This window comes from Muntiacus reevesi, chromosome 1 (genome assembly GCF_963930625.1).
Source record: "Muntiacus reevesi chromosome 1, mMunRee1.1, whole genome shotgun sequence".
NCBI classification, from domain to species: domain Eukaryota; kingdom Metazoa; phylum Chordata; class Mammalia; order Artiodactyla; family Cervidae; genus Muntiacus; species Muntiacus reevesi.
In genome coordinates this window covers 87,312,441-87,336,446 of record NC_089249.1, presented here as the reverse complement: position 1 = coordinate 87,336,446, position 24,006 = coordinate 87,312,441, and positions in this window count along the sequence as shown.

Below are 24,006 nucleotides of genomic sequence, written 5' to 3'. Positions count from 1 at the left end.
ACAAGATAGGGTAGTGGGCTCACTGCTCTGAGTAGTTTCTCTAATGTCTTACTGATGACCTTTATAGATTCTTTCTGAAATCCTTAAAGACAAGATATGCAACAAGTAACTAGGTGTGATGTCTTTCTTCTGATCATATTAAAGGTGACAAAATGTCCATTCAAATACTGAACTTTGTGTAGGTGGAGAATTACCTTCAAATGCACTGAGTCTTCACTGCAGAGGAAAAATAAAAGTCAATGCTTCAGCATAAATTCTGCAAGTTCTGTGTGATGGGGTTAGCAAAAGAGTCTAAAACTCCTTCTTCAAATGTCACAATCTGACTGGAGAGGCTAAGCACAGTCCTAGGAAGTATTAAATAATACACTTGCAATCCCTGAGTCATATAGCGAATTCTCACTGGCTATCTGGGATGGTGTGGGAGGTGGGAAGGAGGTTTAAAAGGGAGGGTACATGTGTATACCCATGGCTGATTCGTGTTGATGTATGACAGAAACCAACACAATATAGTAAAACAATTATCCTTCAATTAAAAATTTTTAAAAAGAAAAAATATAGTTGTAATCCAAGCAAACTTGTGTACCCAGAGGCACAGTGCAATACCCCCAAGTGCCAAAAAAGAGACCCGATAAAGCACTGAAATATAGCAGGAGGCTTTTACTGAAGATATCATGAACAGGTAGCAATGGAGAGATTATTTTAAATTCAGAAAATTTCCTAAAATCTCCTTAACTTATCTCTCTCTATCAGACTCTAGACCAGCTGGCTCTTCTATTTAAATACTAGCCCCTCTTTCTCACCTTCTTTTTCCTACTTTCAGGATCTTTCCTTGTGTTCTCAGGGTATAACAACTCTTTTTCCTATGTCGCGTGACCTACAGCATCTCTCTGCTTTTTGAGTTCCGCTGTGACTGTGCTCAGCACAGTCAAGTCTCAACAGTCAAGCAATGCAACCAAGGATACTCCTGGGAAGGGAGGGGAAGGAAAACACTGTAATACTTTGTGTGTGTGTGTTTTCACCTGCAACATTAAAATGCCACTTATTAAAACATCAGAAAAAAATCCCACAAAATCCTATACAATAAGTGTCCAAAGGGTGGCCTAGGCAGGCAGCAGCAGATTTAATTTTCACTTTCAGCCAGGATGATCAAGAAAGAATTGATGGCCAGGTGAACAGGAAGAGGGTTGAGATTCAACTGGGGAAAAGACCTAAAAGATTCCTTCAGTTCAATCAATTGCTCAGTCATGTCCGGCTCTCTGTGACCCCATGGTCTGCAGCATGCCAGGCTTCCCTGTCCATTACAAGCTTCCAGAGCTTACTCAAACTCATGGCCATTGAGTCGGTGATGCCATGCAACCATCTCATCCTCTGTCATCCCCTTCTCCCACCTTCAGTCTTGCCCAACATCAAGGTCTTTTCCAATGAGTCAGTTCTTGCATGAGGTGGCCAAAGTATGGGAGTTTCAGCTTCAGCATCAGTCCTTCCAATGAATATTCAGGACAGATTTCCTTTAGGATTGGCTGGTTTCATCTCCTTGCAGTCCAAAGGACTCTCAAGAGTCTTCTCCAACACCATAGTTCAAAAGCATCAGTTCTTCAGCACTCAACTTTCTTTATAGTCTAACTCTTACATCCATACATGACTACTGGAAAAACTATAGCTTTGACTAGATGGACCCTTGTTGGCAAAGTAATGTCTCTGCTTTTTAATATATGCTGTCTAGGTTGGTCACAACTTTTCTTCCAAGGAGCAAGCATCTTTTAATTTCATGGCTGCAGTCACCATCTGCAGTGATTTTGGAGAATAAAGTTGCTTACTATTTCCATTGTTTCCCCATCTATGTGACATGAAGTGATGGAACCAGATGCCATGATTTTTATTTTTGGAAGGCAGCTATGGTCACCACTATACCACCAACGCGATGATCTTTATTTTTGAAGGCTGAGTTTTAAGCCAACTTTTTCCACTCTCCTCTTTCAGTTTCATCAAGAGGCTCTTTAGTTCTTTGCTTTCTGCCATAAGTGTGGTGTTATTGGCATATCTGAGGTTATTGATTTCTTCCAGCAATCTTGATTTCAGCTTGTGCTTCATCCAGCCTGGCACTTTGCATGATGTTCTCAGCGTATAAGTTAAACAAGCAGGGTGACAATATACAGTACTGTATATTGTCAAGGTTCCAAATCAAGGTTCTGATTTGGAACCAGTCTGTTGTTCCATGTCCAGTTCTAACTGTTGCTTCTTGACCTGCACACAGATTTCTCAGGAGGCAAGTCAGGTGATCTGATATTCCCATCTCTTTAAGAATTTTCCAGTTTGTTGTGATCCACACAGTCAAAGTCTTTGGCATAGTCAATTAAGCAGAAGTAGATGTTTTTCTGGAACTCTCTTACTTTTTCAATGATCCAACAGATGTTGACAATTTGATCTCTGGTTCCTTGGCCTTTTCTAAATCCATCTTGAACATCTGGAAGTTCACGGTTCATGTACTGTTGAAGCCTGGCTTGGAGAATTTTGAGCTTAGAATTACTTTGCTAGTGTGTGAGCTGAGTGCAATTGTGTGGTAGTTTGAACATTCTTTGGCATTGCCTTTCTTTGGGACTGGAATGAAAACTGACCTTTTCCAATCCTATGGCCGCTGCTGCTGAGTATTCCAAAGATTCCTTAGGTAATCAATTTTGGAAATGTACCCTCAGCATAATGCATGTAAGTTCCTTGAAGCCAGAGAAATTTGAAAAATTCTTGACACATACAATAGTAGAAAATAAACATTTGTCAAATGAATGTAATCTGCATTTGTGGAATGGATATAGTATGTGAAATAAATTACATGTTTGTAGAATGTGTTATTTGAATATGATTTGAGTATGATCTCAAGAAAGATTTTAATCCTTCTGAGATAGTATCTAGAGCAGTGTTTTCCAGACATTTTGGACTACCACCACAATAAATACATTTCAAATTTATATATATATAGTCTATGCACATGCGTGCATGCATGCTCATATACACGTGCACAAACAGGTGTGCACACAGGCAAAGGTTTTATAAAATAGGCTTATCTTTATACTTGTGATGCACTATTAATTTCTATCTAATCTCATCTGTGGAAAACAATGCTGATCCCAGACCCACTAAATAGATTTCATAACTTCTAATGATTGGAGGCTGGCATTTTAATAAAAACTGGGAATAGAACTGCCATATGACCCAGCAATCCCACTGCTGGGCATACACCCAGAGAAATGTTCATTGCAGCACTAGCTGTAATAGCTAAGACATGGAAGTAACCTAGATGTCCACTGGCAGATGAATGGATAAGGAAGTTGGGGTACATATACACAATGGAATATTACTCAGCTATGAAAAATAACACATTTGAGTCAATTCTGATGAAGTGGATAAACCTGGAGCCTATTATACAGAGTGAAGTAAGTCAGAAAGATAAAGACAAATACTGTATGTTAAAGTATGTATATGAAATTTAGAAAGATGGTACCGATAATTCTATATTCACGACAGCAAAGCAGACATAGATGTAAAGAACAGACTTTTGGACTCAGTGGGAGAAGGCAAGGATGGAATGATTTGAGAGAATAGCATTGAAACATGTATATTACCATATGTTAAATAGATGGCCAGTACAAGTTTGGTGAGTGAAGCAAGGCACCCAAAGCCAGTGATCTGGGACAACGTGGAGGGATGGGGTGGAGAGGAGGTGGGAGGGGGGTTCAGGTGGGAGGGGGACACATGTATGCCTATGGCCGATTCATGCTGATGTGTGGCAAAAACCGTCACAATATTGTAAAGTAATTATCCTCCATTAAAATAAATAATTAAAAAATATAAAAAGAAAACTGCTCTGGAATAGAGATCAAAGTAAAAACAAAGTAAAACAAAATAAATCTAAAATGTATATATGAACCAGTTACTATAAATGTGTTAAGTTGCCTGGATATGAAAAATAGTTTGCCTGTGGATAAATTGATATAAAGTATGACCCTTGTAAAGACATTTAAAATGTCTTAAAAATATGAACAATCATAACCACAGCAAAAAAAAAAAAAAAAGAAAATGCAAAAAACCCAAAATGTACTGTGTAAGCCAAATAAAGTGAGTTTGGTTCTAATTTGACCCATGGTCAGTTGGTCTGTCACTTTTTGATATAGAGGGTAGAATGCAATTTTAGAAATTTTAAACAATTCACAAATGTCTTAAATGTGAGAGTGTAATTTCATTCTTAGTCATTGAGTTTCCTCATCTACCTTCAATTTCTTTTCTCTTCAGGCATATTAGCAGTGATCAAAGGAATAGGACCTTTCAATAAAATAGAAATGACTATTAAAGTCTCAAATGAGATGCACAATTTACTCAGTTAGAAACTACTCACTGACAGCTTTCCCATTCAGTGGTTATTGTTCAGTCACTAAGTTGTGTCCGATTCTTTGTAACCCCATGAACTGCAGCACACCAGGCTCCCCTGTCTTTCACTGTATGCATAGGTTCGCTCAAACTCATGTCCATTGAGTCAGTGATGCCATCCAACCATCTCATCCTGTCACCCCCTTCTCCTCTTGCCTTCAATCTTTCCCAGAATTAGGGTCTTTTCCAATGAGTCTGTTCTTCACATCAGGTGGCCAAAGTATTGGAGTTTCAGCTTCAGCATCAGTCCTTCCAATGAATATTCAGGACCGATTTCCTTCAGGATTGACTGGTTTGATCTCTTTGCAGTTCAAGGGACTCGCAAGAATTTTCTCTAGCACCACAGTTCAAAAGCATCAATTCTTTGGCACTCAGCCTTTTTTATGGTCCAACTCTCACATCCATACATAACTACTGGAAAAATCATAGTTTTGACTATATAAACCTTTGTCAGCAAAATGATGCCTCTGTTTTTTAATACGCCATTTAGATTTGTCATGATATTCTTCCAGGGAGCAATTGTCTTTTAATTTCGTGGCTATAGTCACTGACCTCATTGATTTTGGAACCCAAGAAAATGGCATGTGTGTTTAACTGTTGTTGTCATTATCATTATTATTACTCTGTCTATAGTTCAGTTTTGAAAATATTTGAAATTTATATATCTGAGCTTGTCCTTATGATATGAAAATATCTTTTCCTTTTCTAATGTTCAAGGAAAGCTACACATGATCTTAAACTCTGCTTTCTTGTCCTACACGCAGACTCCTTTTTATTTTGCACAGAAATAAATTTTAACTTAAAATAATTTCCACACCTACTCTATTTAGTTAAAGAAGAGCTACGAAACATTAAATTTAATTTATGAAGCCCTCTATTTGTGTTCCAGTTCTCTGCACATACACACTGTGGTAATGCTGTGTCTCTATATGCCAATGACATTAGAGTTCTGGCAAAACTCAATATGTAATCAATTATCACCTGTCATGAATAACTTTTAAGATCCAGCCAGATATTTTAGAAATACTGCTTAGCTCCACTGAGAAGGGAAATCTCCCTCTGAAAGTAGTATGGCCCCCCTCCTTAAATCTCTTACTCAAAGGAGTTTGGACAACTTTCAGCTTAGTCAATGTGAAGTGAGAGTCCAGCAACTTACATCTTAAAAAACATTTTAGCTATTTCAAAACTGCTTCGAAGAGTATGCTTGTTGCTTAGAAAAGAAATGATAACAAATCTTTAATCATTTTTTTCCCCTGTAGGGGAGCAAAAATCTTACATGCACCAGTTACAGGCCAGCACCTTTTTCTCTCTTTTTCTTTCCTTGCTTTAATGCTTGTTTTGATTTCAAACTAACCAATTAATAAGAACTGGGTTCTGTCTCTTAGGATTCCTATCATGTTGTACCTTCTTTTCCTTTTCTTTACTTGATTTTCTCACAAAACATAAAAATAAATTGCTATACTACCATCCAGAGACAATTGTTAATATCCTGACAAAATAGCTTTTCTAGGCTTAGGTACATATTTTTGTTTTCTCAAATGTTATCAGATGGCCCTGTGATCTGCTTTTCTCCCAATTAATAACATGTTGTGATCATCTCTTTGTGTCACATTTAATTGATTCCTAACTATCTCTACAAATAGCAGGAAGCTGTAATGAGGAGAATTTCCACATGCTCCCCACCCTTAAACTGGATAGGTTTTCACATGAAGTGAGATAACTCAGGCTGGTCCATGCTTATCACTACATACTCTCTCAGCCTCACACACTCTTTCCTACATATTCAATAGGTGCCCAGTCAGAATCATGAGCCATTTGACCCTACTGTGTGTAGCTAGGGGAATTAGTTCTAATGAATTGAAATTGATTGTGCAGAGACACAAAAAGCATAGCCTACTTACCTGCATTGCTTGCTATAAAGAGTTCAGAGGATTACTGCTTTTAAACATAATCATTGTCATAGCACCAGAAAGTTTAGCAGTTACTCTGGATAATTTCCTGAATTTACGTATATTGGGATTAACAGATCAGTTACAGTGGTCTATGGATAATGCTAAGCTCCTTGTCTTATCTGCAGTAGATTTCCAATACATGCCGTTAAGACATGAATGGTCTTCCTGAACAATCTGGATACTAATAAACTTAATGCACTTTTCCCCCAGTTTCAGAAGGTACAGTAAGTTTCCTGATGAGAAATTTTCTATAAATCTCACCGATCTTCATTGCTGGGAAGGATTTCTGAAAATGACTGCATCTGTGCCAATTGATTCCTAATGCTGAAGCCGCTCTAACCTATTCGAGGGGTTAGATTATCTCTTCCAGACTCAATATGTGAAATGCCTCTAGGTAGATCTTCTGACCTGCCTTTAAGGGAACAGGCTTTCTTAAACCTCCAGGGGGCAGCCCCATACCATCTGTGATGAGGGACAGGGTTGGACCGTTGGGAAGAAGAGGGTAGAGTTTCTGTGTCTTGTTCAGACAGACAGCAGGGCTCACAAAAAACTGCTGACATGGATATCTGCGTGAAATTCATAGCACCTTCCAGGGACACAGCGTGGGGTGGGGTGAGTGTGGGGCAGAGATGAGCTGTCTTTCCAGGCTAAACAGTCAAGACTCCTAATTCCAACACTTTTAGATATTGTCAGTGAGTTCTTGAGGAGTTTGGTAGTTTGTGTCCACAAAGCAACTGCAGATGATTCATCACGTTACAGCAGTCTGTTTCCTAGGATTTGAGGACATGAAAAGCATGTGCATTCATTGTATTTTGTGCGTGTGTGTTATTAAACTTGGGAAATTAACAAACACCATTCAAATATCTGTTTTAATCCTTACCTGCAGATCCCTGAACTGTCCGTGGCTCAGTTTATCCACTCAAAGCTATATCCTTTAGCATCCAACATTGGCCTCCCCACCAAAAGACAAGAAAAACAAATGCAGTGATTTAGATGCTTATTTGTGCTCTTGTATTTTCTGCAGAAATATAAACCACTTAAAGAAAAAGAGACTCATTAGTGTTTTTGAAGCCCCCACTCAGTTCATTTCAGTTCAGTTGCTCAGTAACGTCCAACTCTGCGACCCCATGGGCTGCAGCATGCCAGGCTTCCCTGTCCTTCTCTGTGTCCCAGAGTTTGCTCAAACTCATGTCCATTGAGATGGTGATGCTATTCAGCCATCTCATCCTCTATCATCCCCTTCTGCTGCCTTCAATCTTTCCCAGCATCAGGGTCTTTTCAAATGAGTCAGTTCTTTGCATTTAGGTGGCCAAAGTATTGGAGCTTCAGCTTCCGCATCAGTGCTTCCAATGAATATTCAGGACTGATTTCCTTTAGTATTGACTGGCTGGATCTCCTTGCAGTTCAAGGGACTCTCAAGAGTCTTCTCCAGCACCACAGTTCAAAAGCATCAACTCTTGGGAACTCAGCCTTCTTTATGGTCCAATTCTCTCATCCACACATGACTACTGGAAAAACCATAGCTTTGAAGCCCCCACTAGAAATGCTTAATAGCTAAATTTGGTGGAAAGCAGATTCTATTATGGAATCTATAGGAGTCAGAAGTGTGTGAGGAATGAACACTTGGCTTGGTTCATTTTTGGCTCTATAGATTCCCACTGCTTTCTTGCTTTTTTTTTTCCATTTATTTTTATTAGTTGGAGGCTAATTACTTTGCAATATTTTAGTGGTTTTTGCCATACATTGACATGAATCAGCCATGGATTTACATGTGTTCCCCATCCCAATCCCCCCTCCCGCCTCCCTCCCCATCCGATCCCTCTTGGGTCTTCCCAGTGCACCAGCCCTGAGCACTTGTCTCATGCATCTAACCTGGGCTGGTGATCTGTTTCACCCTTGATAGTATACTTGTTTCAATGCTGTTCTCTCAGAACATCCCACCCTCGCCTTCTCCCACAGAGTCCCAAAGTCTGTTCTGTACTTCTGTGTCTCTTTTTCTGTTTTGCATATAGGGTTATCATTACCATCATTTTAAATTTCATATATATGCGTTAGTATACTGTATTGGTCTTTATCTTTCTGGCTTACTTCACTCTGTATAATGGGCTCCAGTTTCATCCATCTCATTAGAACTGATTCAAATGAATTCTTTTTAATGGCTGAATAATATTCCATGGTGTATATGTACCATAGCTTCCTTATCCATTCATCTGCTCATGGGCATCTAGGTTGCTTCTATGTTCTGGCAATTATAAACAGTGCTGCAATGAACATTGGGGTGCATGTGTCTCTTTCAGATCTAGTTTCCTCGTTGTGTATGCCCAGGAGTGGGATTGCTGGGTCATATGGCAGTTCTATTTCCAGTTTTTTCAGGAATCTCCACACTGTTCTCTATAGTGGCTGTACTAGTTTGCATTCCCACCAACAGTGTAAGAGAGTTCCCTTTTCTCCACACCCTGTCCAGCATTTATTGCTTGTAGACTTTTGGATAGCAGCCATCCTGACTGGCGTGTAATGGTACCTTGTTGTCCCACTGCTTTCTTTAGAAAGACAAGATCAGAAAGGATTCTCCACTGATAGACCAACCTTTTACAGTGGGTCATTTTGTATAAATACTTATCAAGCATTTCATGTGGGGTTTCAAAAACACTAATGAGTCTCTTCTGTTTTCAATGAATTAATTTTAGTGGGATATACAAGAACACAAAATAGGCATCTAAACCTCTGTATTTTTTTTTTCCTTTTGAGGGGAGAAGTGTTAGATGCTGGGGAGGTTTGCAGGATGTAGCTACACTAAGAGAGGCCTGGTCTAGAATATAATGTTGGGTGAAAATTGAAGATTCCCCTTCTCCCCCTGGTGCTTGGAATCCCCAGTTCTCAGTTGTAGGAGGAAATCAAGCAGAATGTCAAAAAAGCTGGATAGCGATCATATCCAAACCAGTTCTATACAGAGGTGACATTCTGTGCTTTGCTGATCACTTAAGTTGAGGCAAAGATTAAATTATCAGTATTCCTCATGCCCATTTCCCTGAGAAATGTTTCCTAGAGGGAAACTCTCATTCATGAGCTTCAAGGACTGTTAGAACTTCTTGAGCAGAAACTGTGTGTTTCACATGGACACACGCAACACACATGTGCATGCACATATGCAACAGCTTGCTAGGGTGGCCCCACTCAAGGAATTCAACCGCAGGGAAGCAGCTGACTGATGCTATCTTTAAACAAACAAACAAACAACAGCAACAAAAAACAAAAAGAAAACAAATGTTCATCCTGGCACATAAAGAGAAGTCTAAAGAAAAGTCAGTTCTTAGAGGGGACCTCTCTTGGAAGACGCTGCAGAAGAGGAGCTTAAATTCCCTTCATAAATCCTGAGGCGCATGACATGTGTACTTCATGACTGCCCTCTCTTGGATGGAAGCTGATCCAGCTAGACTTGGAGGTCTCCCAGTTTCGGGACTTAAGAGTGACAGCTTAGCCATGGGTTTCTGGGCTGGGCAAAGTAAGATTTAACCTCTCATCTAGTATTACTCATTCCTAAGTTGAGAGTTCATCCATCTGTGATGTTGTTTCAAAACATCATTTTAGTAATACTACTTACCACTCAGCATTTTGAGCCCAATATGTTATTTAACCCTCACAACTATCCTGTTATGATGATACTATTAACTCCATTTTCCAGAAGAGTATGCTGGGCTTCCCTGGTGGCTCAGCTGGTAAAGAACCTGTCTGCAATGTGGGAGACCTGGGTTCGATCCCTGGGTTGGGAAGATTCCCTGGAGAAGGGAATGGCTAACCACTCTAGTATTCTTGCCTGAAGAATTCCATGAACTGTACAACCCATGGGGTCACAAAGAGTTGGACACGACTGACAGACTTTCACTTTCACATGCTGGAGCTCAGAGTGTTTAAATTTCTTGCCCTATGCCTCACAGGTGGAAAGGTGCAAAACCTGACCTTGAGCATGGGCACTTTTCACTATAAATGCAATGTTATTTCCCCTGCATCATCCTAAATGCCTGTATGCCTGTTCTGGATATAGTTTCCTGGTAGGTTATCATAATATGTACATGAACATCAGACAAAGAATGGCTATGAACTATGACTGATCAAATAAGGCACATTAAAAAGTATTCTCATCACCACATGGTCTCACTTATACACATACTTAGATGTAGCTTTTATCTATGCTCACTGTTAGTGTGTTTATCTGATTCCTTGAGGATTCTGATAAACACTCCCTGTCCCTGCTCACCTCTAGGCCCTGAAGCTGGATCCACCTTCCACCCCAGACACAGCATCCCCACCTTAGTAATAAAGACTGTCAGGATTTATCTCCTCCTTCCCCCCAGACTCCTGTATCCCCGTCAGATGGGATGGCCAAGATTCTCAGGCCATTTCCTTGTCACTGGACTCTCTTCTCCTAAACCAACCCACTGGCACAGCTCTCTCTAACCCCTGACACCTTCACTGGGAACTCACTGTCTGTCTTCAGCAAAAACCTCCAATCCTCAACTCCTTCTTGATCCTATCTTAACCCAAACTTGGCTCTTCTCTGAGGGTACTTTCTCTATAGCTCTCTCAGGCAGTGCCTATTTCTTTTCATGGTCTCCTCCAGAGCATTCTCCTTCCCCCTCTCTACCAACTTCCCTGGCCTCCTTATTGTCGTGCTCTTGGGCTCTATTGCCTACTAATTTTTCTTGTTGTAGTCAGCTACAGCCCTCTAGGTTACTCCCCTTCATGTCTTGAATATTTCAGCACCTTGCTGATGCACAACTCTATAAAACAATTCTTGTAATAACGAAGGATGTTTTCAATTCCCAGGGGGCAAGGAATGCCCTGAACAGTCTGCTCTCTGGCTCCTCCTGTCTTACCAAGGGCTTCCCTCTGGCTCAGTGGTAAAGAATCCATCTGCCAAGCAGGAGATGCAGGTGCCATCCCTGGGTCAGGAAGATGCTCTGGTGAAGGAAATGGCAACCCACTCTAGTATTCTTGCCTGGGAAATCCCATGGACAGAAGAGCCTGGCAGGTTACAGTCTATGGGGTCACAAGAGTCAAGCAGGACTTAGCAACTAAACAACAATAACAACAGCAACTTTTACTAAGCCATTCACTCTTAGAATGAGTTCTATCCTAGTTTAGTCATGACCAAGAACTGAAGCTACTTCCAATCTCATTTCAAGCATTCCTCTCCATGATTGACACTTCCTATCTTTTAATTCATTCCATCTATTCTCTTGTCTCCAACAGTTCCCCGACTCCACAGGAAGCTACAAATCTATGGATTCCACTCCATTTGCGCTATCAGTCATCTTTCCTTCTCTCTTCTTTTTCCTCCCACCTTTGATTCTATGGTTCATCATCATAATCACGATCTCGTACATAAACAGCTCTTTCATTTCTCTCTCCCATTACCATACTCATTGAGCAAAACCACAACTTTAATTAAGCCAAAAATCTCTAACTATTCCCTATCATTCCCAAGAAGCTGAACGTTACTAGGGGACAGAGCACTCAACGTTATGGATGGAGTGCACATTTAAGCCATGACCACTTAGTTCAGGCGGGCCCTTGTGCTGCCCAGAAAGTCTGCTCAATTTTCCTTTACCGGTCACTCCATCACACTCCTAGATGACTGCTTTACTTCTATTCTTATTAAACCTCCAACATCTCCAACTTCCCTCTTAGCCATTACCTGGCTTCATATTTCATGAAGAAAACAAAGAACCAAGGAAACTCTGTGTATCTGTTTCCATATTTTCTTCCTTCCACCTCATTATGGATGTGCTAAATCCTTTTGTATATGCACTTGAGCCCATCCCCTCTCACCTACCTGAGGGCATCTGTTATGGACTGAACCGTGTCTTTCCAAAATTCAGATATTGATGTCTTAGCCCCCAGTACCTCAGAATGTGACTGTATTTGGAAATAAGGTCTTTAAAGAGATAATTAAGTGATATCATATGGGTGGAATCTAATCCAATAAGAGTGGTGTCCTTATAGGTGATCAGGACACAGGTGCAGAGGGCAATTATGAAGACAACTGAAGAAGACAGCCAAGAAGAGAGGTCTTTAGCAGAAACCAATCCTACCAACACCATGATTTCAGACTTTTAGCCTCCAGAACTGAGGCAATGCATTTCTCTTGTGAACCACCCAGTCTCGATACTTTCGTTATGGCAACCCTGGCAAACTAATACAGTATATCTCCTGAAATTCTTTGTATGTTTCTATATCATCAACTTTTTCCTTTCTACTAACCTATTCACATCACAAACAAGCTACATATGGTACTCTATTGTCAATAACAAAACAAAACCCTGCCTTGGTCTCACATTGCCTTCCAGCTCTGCTCCTTTATAGGAAAACACCTCAAAGGCATTGTCCCTCTTCACTGCTTCAGTTAGTGTCCTCTTGGGATCCTCTCGACCAACTCTAGTTGGGCTTTCAGCCCCACCGCTCCATCAAAACAGCCTCTTCCAAGTTCAGCTATGACTTTACCTTGCCAAAGTAAGTAGGCGATTCTCCGTCTTTCTCATTTATCAGTATACCTGATGTTACTTCTTTTGAAAAAATTCTCTTGGCTTCCAGTGCTATGTTTTCCTGGTCTTGTTATTTTGATCCGTCTGGTTACTTCTTTTCTGTATTTTGGCTTGTTTCTCCTGACTTTTGCTACTTCTTTTAATGTCATGGTTTCCAGAGCTCAATCCTTTTTTTTTTTTTTCTTTTTCTTCTCTTTTTTAGTAACTTTTTTTTTTGGCCATGCTGTGCAGCTTGCAGGATTTTAGTTCCCTGATCAAGGATTGAACCCTGGCCCACAGCAGAGAGTACTAACCTCTGGACTGCCAGGGAACTTCCTTAGATTTCTTTTCTGACTACACTCACTCATAATTAAAATGTCATCTTAAGGTCCTTGCTTCACAAGTACTCTCTATGCTGATGACTCCCAAACTTGTAACTTTGATTCAGACTCTTCCCTGAACCACAGAGGACTCTATTTGGATGTCCATAACCTTTTGAACTTGAGCAGCTCAAAAGAGAACTCTTAAACTACCTTCCAACCTTGCTCCTCCTACATTCTTCCTCATCCTACAAATGTTCCAATTTCTCAGGGAAAAACCGTGGAGTCATGTGTCTCTTCTCTTTCAATTATATCACATCAAATTCAAGCAATTTCCTAGAAGTTCTTTCTTCAAATATCCCTGGAATCCATCACAGCTCAGCAACTCCACAGCATCTCATCTGGTCCAAGGCATCATCTTCTGTCCCTTGGACTAGTGACGCTGTCTTCCAGCAGCTCATCTTGCTTCCATAGGTGCCTCTGATGATCAGTTCTATAACCAAAGTGGTGCTTCTAAAACTTGTAGGTCTGTCTGCCCCCATGCCCTGGCAAATGCTTAACTAGCATCTCATTTCACTCAGAGAAGATCCAAAATCTTTACCATGACCTCAGGATGTAACGTGATCTGGGTCCTTGACATCTCTCTGACCCTATGTCTTCTACACTCCACTTACCTGTTCTGTTGCCTCTGCACAGCTTCTCTCTGTTCCTACAACTTACCACAAACTCTCTGTTGCAGGGGCCATTTCCTCTCTCTCTCTCTCTCTCTAATGCTCTTTTGCTGATTATCTTCAAAACTCTCATATCTTTCAGGTGTTTATTTTTCACTGATTCCTTAGAAGAGAGATCTTGCCTGTATACTGTGTATGAAATTGTTCCTCTCTCTTTTCTCTCCTTCTCCCTTCCTCTCTCTCTCTCTCTCTCTCCCTCTCTACTCTGCTCTGCCTTCATAAAACCTATCAACATCAAACTTCTAATGTATGCATTTTTAACTGAATAAAATATATAGCAAGAAATTTATGAAAAAAATTTGGTATCTTTATTTCAGATAATTTTATAAAAAGAAAAGATTCCTGAATTCTCATTTCCCTTAGTTAATGATTGCTGAGAATTTTGTGCTTGGGAAAACAGCCCCTGATATACTTCCCAATTTTGGTAAAAACATTATTTTGAAATATAAAGGGGATATATAGCTCCTTCTTTATGGCCAAACTCCTACACATTGAACACTGACTTGAATGACAAGGAATCTAAAACTAAAGGCTTCCGTTGATGAAAAATCAGACTAAGTCTAATGATATTCAAGAAGCAACTGAAATATTTAGACCTTTGTTCATTCTATTAGTGAAAAGGAAATATAACAGTAATATCTCCCAGGCTTCATCTTGTTACTTAAAGTTTCTATACTACTTTCTAGCTCTTCCTGTATTTATTTTACTACGAATCTATAATTATAAGGAATGTTTGCTAGATATATGCTTGCTTTTATTAGATTTGCAACAGCAACAACAAAAGAAAAAACAACAGAGAGGCAGAAATTGCTGCATCAGCAGCAGGATGTGGCACAGGTAAATGTAGGCAGGACCAAAACAAAATGTCATTTCTTTTTTATTTTTTTCAATTTATTTTTATTAGTTGGAGGCTAATTACATTACAATATTGTAGTGGTTTTTTGTCATACATTGACATGAATCAGCCATGGATTTACTTGTAAAATGTCATTTCTGTGGGCTTGGTGAAAACTCACCGTAAAGTGACTTGAAGGAACATTTCAAGTTAGGGGGTTCATAACAAAATGAACAAATTACTAAGTAGGAAGCAAAATGCTTATAGAAAAAAATAGGTATCGTTTTCCAAGGGATGTCCTCAAAACTACTGACAATGGAGATAAAAATCAATGTGGACTTGTCTGCTTTATCTTCAGAGAAGAAATGAACCATCTGTATGCGTGTCATAAATATTAGCAACAAAAAAGCCCAGGATTAACCTCATGACTAATCATCATTAGTCACTGTTACTCTTTTTATTGAAAAACCAAATTGAAATCTCATCTACTGACCATTTATTTTCCAAAGCTGTATGCATATGTCCAAACTCATCAAGTTGTATACATTACATATATACAAGGTTTTTTGTACATCATTTATACCTCAATAAAGGTGCATTTAAAAAGAAAAATTCTTAAAGTGTAATTAAAAAAAAATTAATAGTAACCAATCTTCTGAATTCCTATTTAAAACTCTATAGAGTAGGATAATGCTATGGTTCATAAAGGCAATATTCGATTACTTTGATTATTCTTTGTTGTTAAAAGATTGCTGCCACTTAAAAATTTGGAATTTAGGGCTGTCTTTTCCTTTTAAATAAAGAATATTTAATATTTTTATTATAATGCATAAATGTTTTCAACATCACTTCACCAACAATACGAGAATATTTTACATTCATCTGGTTCTTCTGAATGTTGCAGAACTGCAATGGTTCCTAATTTTTTCCTGGACATAATAACAATAGAAACTTGGAGAAAAGGAATATATTCCTTAAAAATATACCCTCCGAGAATTCCTTGGTATAATAATAAATTGATATACTAATAATCCATATCTTATATTCATACAGTACTTTGTAATTTACAAAGTCCATCATTAACTTTTTGTCTTTTGACAAATTATCTTTATTAATAATTGCATGATGTATGGCTTAGATACAATTTATAGACAATGAAATATAAGTTCCACAAGCTTAAGCTACTTTTTAGAGAAACACAATTAAGCAAAATGAAATTACTATCTATATTTATTCTGTTTATCTGTAGAGGTTTGACTCCTGTAACTTCCCTACCTCCAATAAGATAATTTAAGAAATTGTGAGTCCAAGGCTTGTATTCCCATCAATGTGTTCAAAGTAGGCAGGCAGTGGAAGAAAAATAAAGACTTTATTCCCAAAACAGCAGCTCAGATGGGAGCTCCAAATCCTAGTGTAGCAGCACCATGAGAGCAAAAAGGATGGAGTTGGGCAGGGAAGATATTTGAAGACAGGTATTTGCTCTCTGGAATGTTTGATTTTTTAGGCTTGACCTCCAAAGCAAAAAACCATTACTCAAATCCTGTCTTTCATCAAGTTTCGAGTCTCTGAGATCAACGGCAGGGCTCTGACTTTCTATTTCTAGCGTGGGGTATTGGATAAATATTCGTTTAGAACTTTCACCTCCCTCTGACAAAGCCTCACAGATGAAGTGCAAAACTGAGGCTCTGGCTGTTTGTGCTTATTAAAGGCCCCCAGGTACCTTTTACAAGAATTGGGTGATTAACATTCACAATCTTGGCCTATTTCCAACAAGGAGAAAGAAATCGTGCTTCAATATTGCAGGCTTGCTCCTGTAGTTTCCACTGGGTGAAACACAGCATAGCAACTGTGACCCGGGTAGGCTGGCCAGGGTAGAGAAGTTGTGAAAAACCCATTCTCACTGTGTTTTAATTTAGGACATCTGAGGACCACCTGGTTGAAGGAAACCAAATTTACCGCTGCCTTCAAAGGAGTGGAGAATCAAGGCTTAGGAGTAATTTACTTCAATCAATTTCAACTTCACTTCCCTGGGCTGTTTTTCTCCTCACTCTGAAAGACACTGGCTCTAGGCAACAACATGTGCATGTTTCAGAACACGTGGGAGATACACACCTATAGCTGTGTCTTTTTGCTCTGGGTTCGGAATGGCGGTTTCAAGGTTAAAACACCTGACTCGTATTTTAGCTTGTAGGTAGATGGCACAAATTAAACAGCCTCGTGATTCTTGCTGCAAGTGTAGAGAAGGGGAAGAGAGTAGGCAAAGCAGGAGAAAAACTTTGCTCAGTTTTGCATGTGCTTTATATTTCAAAACTTCTGGTAACCTGGTTTGCATTGTTAAAAATCACTCTCCATAAAATGGCTTGGTGGATCTACTGGCCCTTATGGAGTGACCTATGAGTTGAGTCAATGAATCTGAAGCATGTAAGCTTCAAATAACCCAAAGTTCACAAACCAAGGGAAAGCAATCTGTAGAATATGGAAAGGACCTAAACACATTTCTAGAAAGAAAGTAACCTCCTGGCTGTGGTCAGTAGTTAAGTGTTCACATAAAAGCATATGCAACCCTAAGGTTTTGGTTTTGGAAAGAAAGCGGTCACCAGGAGAGGGTCTAATTTGTAGACACTGATAAGAAAGACTGATGGTGGTTCGTTAAGTCCCAGGCTTTATCATTGTCAAAATTTATGGAATACATAAAGAAAACACATTTCTGAAGATAAACAAGTGGACAAATCTACACTGCTTTAAGTCTTAAAAACATGTTTGGATCTAAGGCTACAGAGAGGAGGCAGATATAAATGTTTGGAAATGTAAGTGAAATAAAAGGGGAGAACAGGTTTGCAGATTAAGCCATTGTCACCCATCTTCTTTAGCCTATTTATTTTAGGGTGAGGCCTGGATACTCTATACTCAGAGGGGATTTTGTTAGGCACTGCCTAACACACTTAAGCCAGTAACTCTCTAGATCTTACCCCAGGGGCCCAACTTCTGGCAAAGCTCATTCCTGCCAGTTTTCTGCTAGGCTTTGGGTCATTTTTGCCATTTCAAAAGGCAGAAGAGGTTGCAAATGAGTGGCGAGTCACTAATTACTCAGAAATTGCTTGTCATTATAGAAGAAAATGACAACAATGAAACAGGCCCCAGATAACTGATTTGGTCATGGAACATGGGAAAATTTGAGTAGACCCAGTCCTAGGCTGGACGAAATTAAAATGCTTTTCATGCCATTTCTCTCTTCTTCACATTCCTATCTTCTAGTGAAAGGGCCAAAGGAAAGTTTGGTTGGAAATGTGAAAGGGCCTCTCTCTTGTGAGCCAGAGAACTATCATTTCCTATTCATGCTCTACTTTTAGTGCCTTAAATTGTCAAACAGATATTTCTTGAGCAAGGACCATATTCCAGGCACTTTGTTAAGTGCTGGGAATATAAGCAAAAGCAAAGACAACATGCCGGACACCAAAGAGAGGACCCTTTGGGATAGGCGTGGGCACCGGGCAACTCAGAAACAATCTCTAACAAGGTCAGCAGAAAGTTGAAAGTAAGAAAACAGGATCTTACCCTGCTCTTCCCCACGGCAACAGCTGTGGCCTCTTGCAAAGCAATTAAGCCTGTGGCTAGCATTCCAGTCCCATCTCATCTCAGCAGCCTCCTAGCCTTGGAACGTTCTTGAAGGGAGACTCTTAATCGATTGCATTCCTTTGTTTTTGCTTTGGCATCTCAGATGGTGGCATTCCCAAGGCTGATTAGCTTGGAGTTCCTTCCCTATGAAGCTAAAGCCACCATGTAATTTCCATTAGACCTGAAAATGATCCTGATTTAAAACATAGATGGAGTCTGTAAGCCATCGTCTAATCATACTTAAGAATTAACTGGCCCAGGCTGCATGTTCTTCATTTCTTTAGCAGTAAAATTATGCTTAAAAATATGTGCCACTCTTTGTGGACAATCAAATAAGCATGATGACAGCCTAGTTTAGAATTGAGTACTCGGTTGAATGTCAGAACACTGATGCTGAAATGCTGTGACTTTGGGTAAGCCACTTAGCTTATTTTTGCTTTTTCTTTTCTGTTCTTTTAGTATCTTTGATGTGCCATTCTTTAGAACTGAGGTTTCCCTGGTGGCTCAGTCAGTGAAGAATCTGCCTGTAAGGCAGGAGACCCAAGTTTGACTCCTGGGTCAGGAAGATCCCCTAGAGACGGAAATGGCAACCCACTCCAGTATTCTTGCCTGGAAAATTCCATGGACAGAGGAGCCTGATGGGCTACAGTCCTTGGGGTCACAAGAGTCGGATATGACTTAGTGACTAAACGACCACCAACCAGAGTATAGGTAGGTGGGGAGAGGAAGCATCTACAAAAATTTTACCTTCTAACTTTACTGAAAATTCAATGATTACTTCTGGAGAGGAGCACAGTCTACTGGGGAAACAGACTTCAACGTCAGCAATTAAGGCATCACAGCCCAGGACTGTCACTGAGGGGAGTGGGGTACTGCAGGGGCGCACAGGAAGGAGATTCGGTGCCTCTGGGAGACTGTGCGGGGGAGTTTGGTAAGATGTCCAAGAGGTAGTTATTACCAGCGAGCTGAAGTCTGAGGGATGTGGAATTCCCTGCATGGAGATGGGGAATAGATACTCCTTGTTCTATCCTTGAAAAGGAATAACAGTCTTTGATTCTGCTTACCTCTCAGAAATACATTGACAGCAGGTACAGAAAACACAGAAGACCTAGGAGTCCAACTCCTCCATGAATGCCAAAGCACTCAAGCCCCACCAGAAAAATGATGCCACTTTAGTCTTTAGAACTTCTGAAGGCTTCTCTGCCCGTGCCAGGAAATGCCCGTTAATCTTTTTTCCCCTGGCAAGTGAGAGAAGACCCGCTGACAGCCGACTCCTTTATCCTCTCCTGGCTCATAGGACACTGGGGCAGGCACAGCTTGTGGCAACAATGGTTCTGAGTTGCTTTGGGGGAACCAGGGTAGCACCCAAGGGGTGAACACCTCCCTCCCAGGCCTGAGGCTGGGACCTCCTTCTCCCACCATTACAGTGGGAGGTCCTTTTTACGGAGCTTTCTAGACATACACTTAGCTTCTCAGTTAACTCTAAACGCTCTTCCCAGTAAGGGTCCTCGGATATAGCCCTCATGAGCTTACAGCTGCCAAGACCTTCATTGCCTCTGTGTGTGCGTAGCTATCCTGAGGATCAAGGGCACCTCGGTGTGGTGGCAACAGAACATGCAAACATTATTAAGGTGACCCAAAACCTCAGAAACCTCAGGGATTTCGTGTCTAATCAGTCAATAGTGAAAAAGAACAAATATTAGGTAATGCTAGTTAGGCCTTGCCTTAGTACTCAAAGCTATGCTAAGAACTGGGGATCCCAAGAAAAATCTTGCAAGCAGAAAATGTGAATGCTGTCCATACTGCACCCCAGGCCCTGTGAAATCCCTGGGATTCTGCTTCCATATTCATGATGTGGTAAGGAGAAGAGGACTTAGATTACATGATTTTTTTCAGAGCTAGATCTAAAGTCTGTGGTTCTCTAAATTTACAATGTATGTAAGACTCTCAAACCAGGAGAAGACCATAGTTATTTTATGGGAGTGTGGATTTTAAAGATTGATTTAATAGGACATGGTTCTAAGGTGTTACATTTAATATACTATATTGGTGAGTATGCTAAATAGATTGGTGTCTATCTTCATAGACAGTATTATCAATATCAACAACTTTACTGTATAAAAGTGGGGGCAAGAGGTCACAGGTAGATTAAGTATAATATGTATTACTCAAAAAGGTATATTTCTAACGTCTCCCTCTCTTACCTGTTGCAAACACCACAGTGGTTTCAAGAATAAGCATCAGAGAAAATGCAGGAAGCAGTTGGATTGGGATAGTGTTGGTTTATGAGGCAGGGAGATATGAATTTCCCTTTCTGTTTTGTGACCTACAGTATGTTGTCATTACTTTTAGGGCCTTCACTTCTGTGCCTTTCATATTAGGGGTGGCAATGCCGTCCTCGAATTGATGTCCTAGGGACAATTAAGAATAATGACAGGTGGGCATTAAGGGCTTTTCTGAGATAAAAGTGCAAAGGGGTGGTCAGTACCCTGTCTGGGGGCTGATAGGGTCCATATGTTTGGCAGTGGGGAGACGTTTCCCTGCATGAGGCTGTTGTGTGTGAGTTCAGTAGGGCTCATGGCTTATAGAAGAGTCTGAGTCATGTTTTACTACTGCTTCAACCCCGGTGGGGAGCAAGTCCCCCGCCCCTTGGCTGCCACCCTCACTCAAACTGCCTGAGGCTCTTGGAGCATAGGAACTGGCTTAGCTTGGCTTCTTCTCCAAGCACCCTAAACCTCCCGTGTTTCTCCCCATCTCCCTTCAATTCACCTATTTACTCATCCGACTTGAGAGTCCCTTGGACAGCAAGGAGATCAAACCAGTCAATCCAAAAGGAAATCAACCCTGAATATTTACTGGAAGGACTTGACACTGAAGCAGAAGTTCTAATATTTTGACCACCTGATCTGAGGAGCCAACTCATTGGAAAAGACCCTGATGCTGATGAAGATTGAGGGCAGGAGGAGAAGGGGGCGACAGAGGATGAGATGGTTGGCTGGCATCACCAACTCAATGGACATGAGTTTGAGCAAATCCCAGGAGACGGTGAAAGACAGGGAAGTCTGGCGTGCTGCAGTCCATGGGGTCACAAACAGTTGGACACGACTGACTAACTGAACAATAATAACTTACCCAACAAATATTCACGAAGCCTCAGCTATTTGCTAAGTTACTGTTCTGAGCAGGGAGTCCCGGCTCCTTTGGAACATCTCTTGGATGGGGAATATAGGAAACAAAGAAAAACCCAGATGATACCATTTCAGGTCATCCTTTATGTGCAGCAAAGAAGAAAATACACAGCATGATGCGAGAGAAAGCAGACTATTCCACCTACAGAGATTCAGACTCTGGTGGCTGCCGGGGGGATGGGGTCCAGGCACCTGCATTGTTAACCAGAAGGTCAGGGGATTCTGCTGTAGCTGGTTCTGGATGACTCTTTTAGCATCATATCAGAATGTTCCGAGTGTATGACCCTCAGGGTCATGGTCTCCTTTGTGAGTGGTGCAAGTGGAGTGGGACATGTTTCAGGGTGAAGGTCAATTGCTATGTGCGGATTCCCACCTGAAGATCCCCTTTCCTGGCACTCTTTCTCGCTCCAGCAGCTGCCTTTGGTGCAGGGATGGGCCTTGCCACCTGTTGTCTGTAGCCTCACACTCAGAGGATTAATATGTTCTTATCTGAAATGACAGAAAGAGGAGGAGGGGGAAGCAAATTGTTAACATGGTTCTCCTTATCTCTCCTCTCCCAGATCCTTTTCTGATCCCCCCCTTCCTGGGTCCTCCCCCAGCCCTCTCAAATCCGTTGTGAGCAGCTGCTGGCCTCCTGGCCTGATGGGCCTCCTTGCCAGCTGTCTGACGTCACACATCAATCTTCCATCTTTACTGCAAATCTCTGCTGATCAAATTTCACATTTCCAGGACTCTGGCCATAAAGCCCCTTTCTCTGGTATAATTAGTAATTAGAGGAAAAATGTTAGCTAACAGACACTCAATCCCCATCTGTCAAGTGAGGAAATTCCCATTTAAGTGAGGCCTGACCATTCCATCCAGGTGATGGACCCCTCATGGTCTGCTCTCTGAATTAAGCGATTCTAAGGGAATGAGAGAGCTATGCTTCCAAGTGTCCGTTTGTCTGTACACAAACTTCTCTATAACGCAATTTAATTCATAACTTTAAAAATCCCTTCCTCTCATCTCTCATCTTTTCCACCTTGTGTTTAATAAAGACAAAGGAAATATTATTAGGAGTTCCTCTTTCTAACACACACTCCCTAGGCTGTTATCAGAACATCCTTGTGATTCCCTCCTAAAAGGCTGGCTGCAGCTGCCAGTTAGCCAATGAAGTGTCCTTAGTGTGAAAATGGAAGGTTTAGGAAAAGCCCTGTGGGAGGCTGATGTGATAGTTACAGATCAGCCTAAATGGGGACAGTTTTGGTTGAGGACAATCTTTCCTTATTAATTGTTTCTGTCACTTACAGTCACTCAGTTGTGTCCAATTCTTTGTGACCCCATGGACTGCAGCCCACCAGGCTTCCCTATCCTTAACTAACTCCCAGAGTTTGTTCAAGGGCATGTCCATTAAGTCAGTGATGCCATCCAACCATCTCATCCTCTGTTACTCCCTTCTCCTACTGCCCTCAATCTTTCTCAGCATCAGGGTCTTCTCCAGTGGGTCGGCTCTTCACATCAGGTGGCCATACTTTCAGAGGTAAGTTATTATTTAGCTAAACATGGGCCACTTGCCTGGTATGGATACCCCAATTAAACACACAAAGACAACTCCCCAAATTGAACATGTTTCTATAGAGAGATGACAGTTTGCTCTTCTTGGTGGTAGCTGAACTACGCCGGGCTGGCTGGATATAGTTTATACCTTATTTCTGAGGCATAAGCTTAATGAGGACACAAAATCACAGAGGTGGTTCAGAGGCCAATCATCAAGAAGATAAAAGATGTTGTCATCTGAAGAATGGTTGAATGATTAGAAGATTCAGAGAAGAGAGGCCTCAGAAAGAATGTTGGTTGTTTTCAAATAGTTAAATGGCTTGCAGGCTATAAGAACTGAGATTCATTTTATGGAATGTAAGACACCAACAAATGGGATTACAATGACAAGAAGAGGGATTTTAGCTTCATGTACAAGACATTGGAGTCAGAAGGTCTGGGGTTGAATTCTGCTTCTACCACTTACTAGCTGTTTGATGGTGGCCAAATTTCTTAACCTCTCTATACCTCAATTTTTTTTCTCATCTGTAAAGTGGGAATGATAATTGTACCTTATGTGGTTGTGAGAATTGAGTTCATGCATAGCAAGCATTGCAACAGTATCAGACACAAACTAGGCACTGGATATTTGTATCACTACAAGAAAATGTGGCATGATCTGGTCTGGAAGTACAAGGTAGCTTGAAGTATTTTCCACAAAACGTAACTGATTGATTTCAAAGAAGAGTTCTGAAATCAAATTGGTTGAACGATTTCCAGCCTTGAGATTCATGCTATACAGGATGGTAAGAGAATGTAAGTTACTTTTGTATAACCAAATATTTCCCATTTATTTAGCCATGGGATTCTCCTTTAGTGGAAAGATATAATGAAACACAGTATTACACTA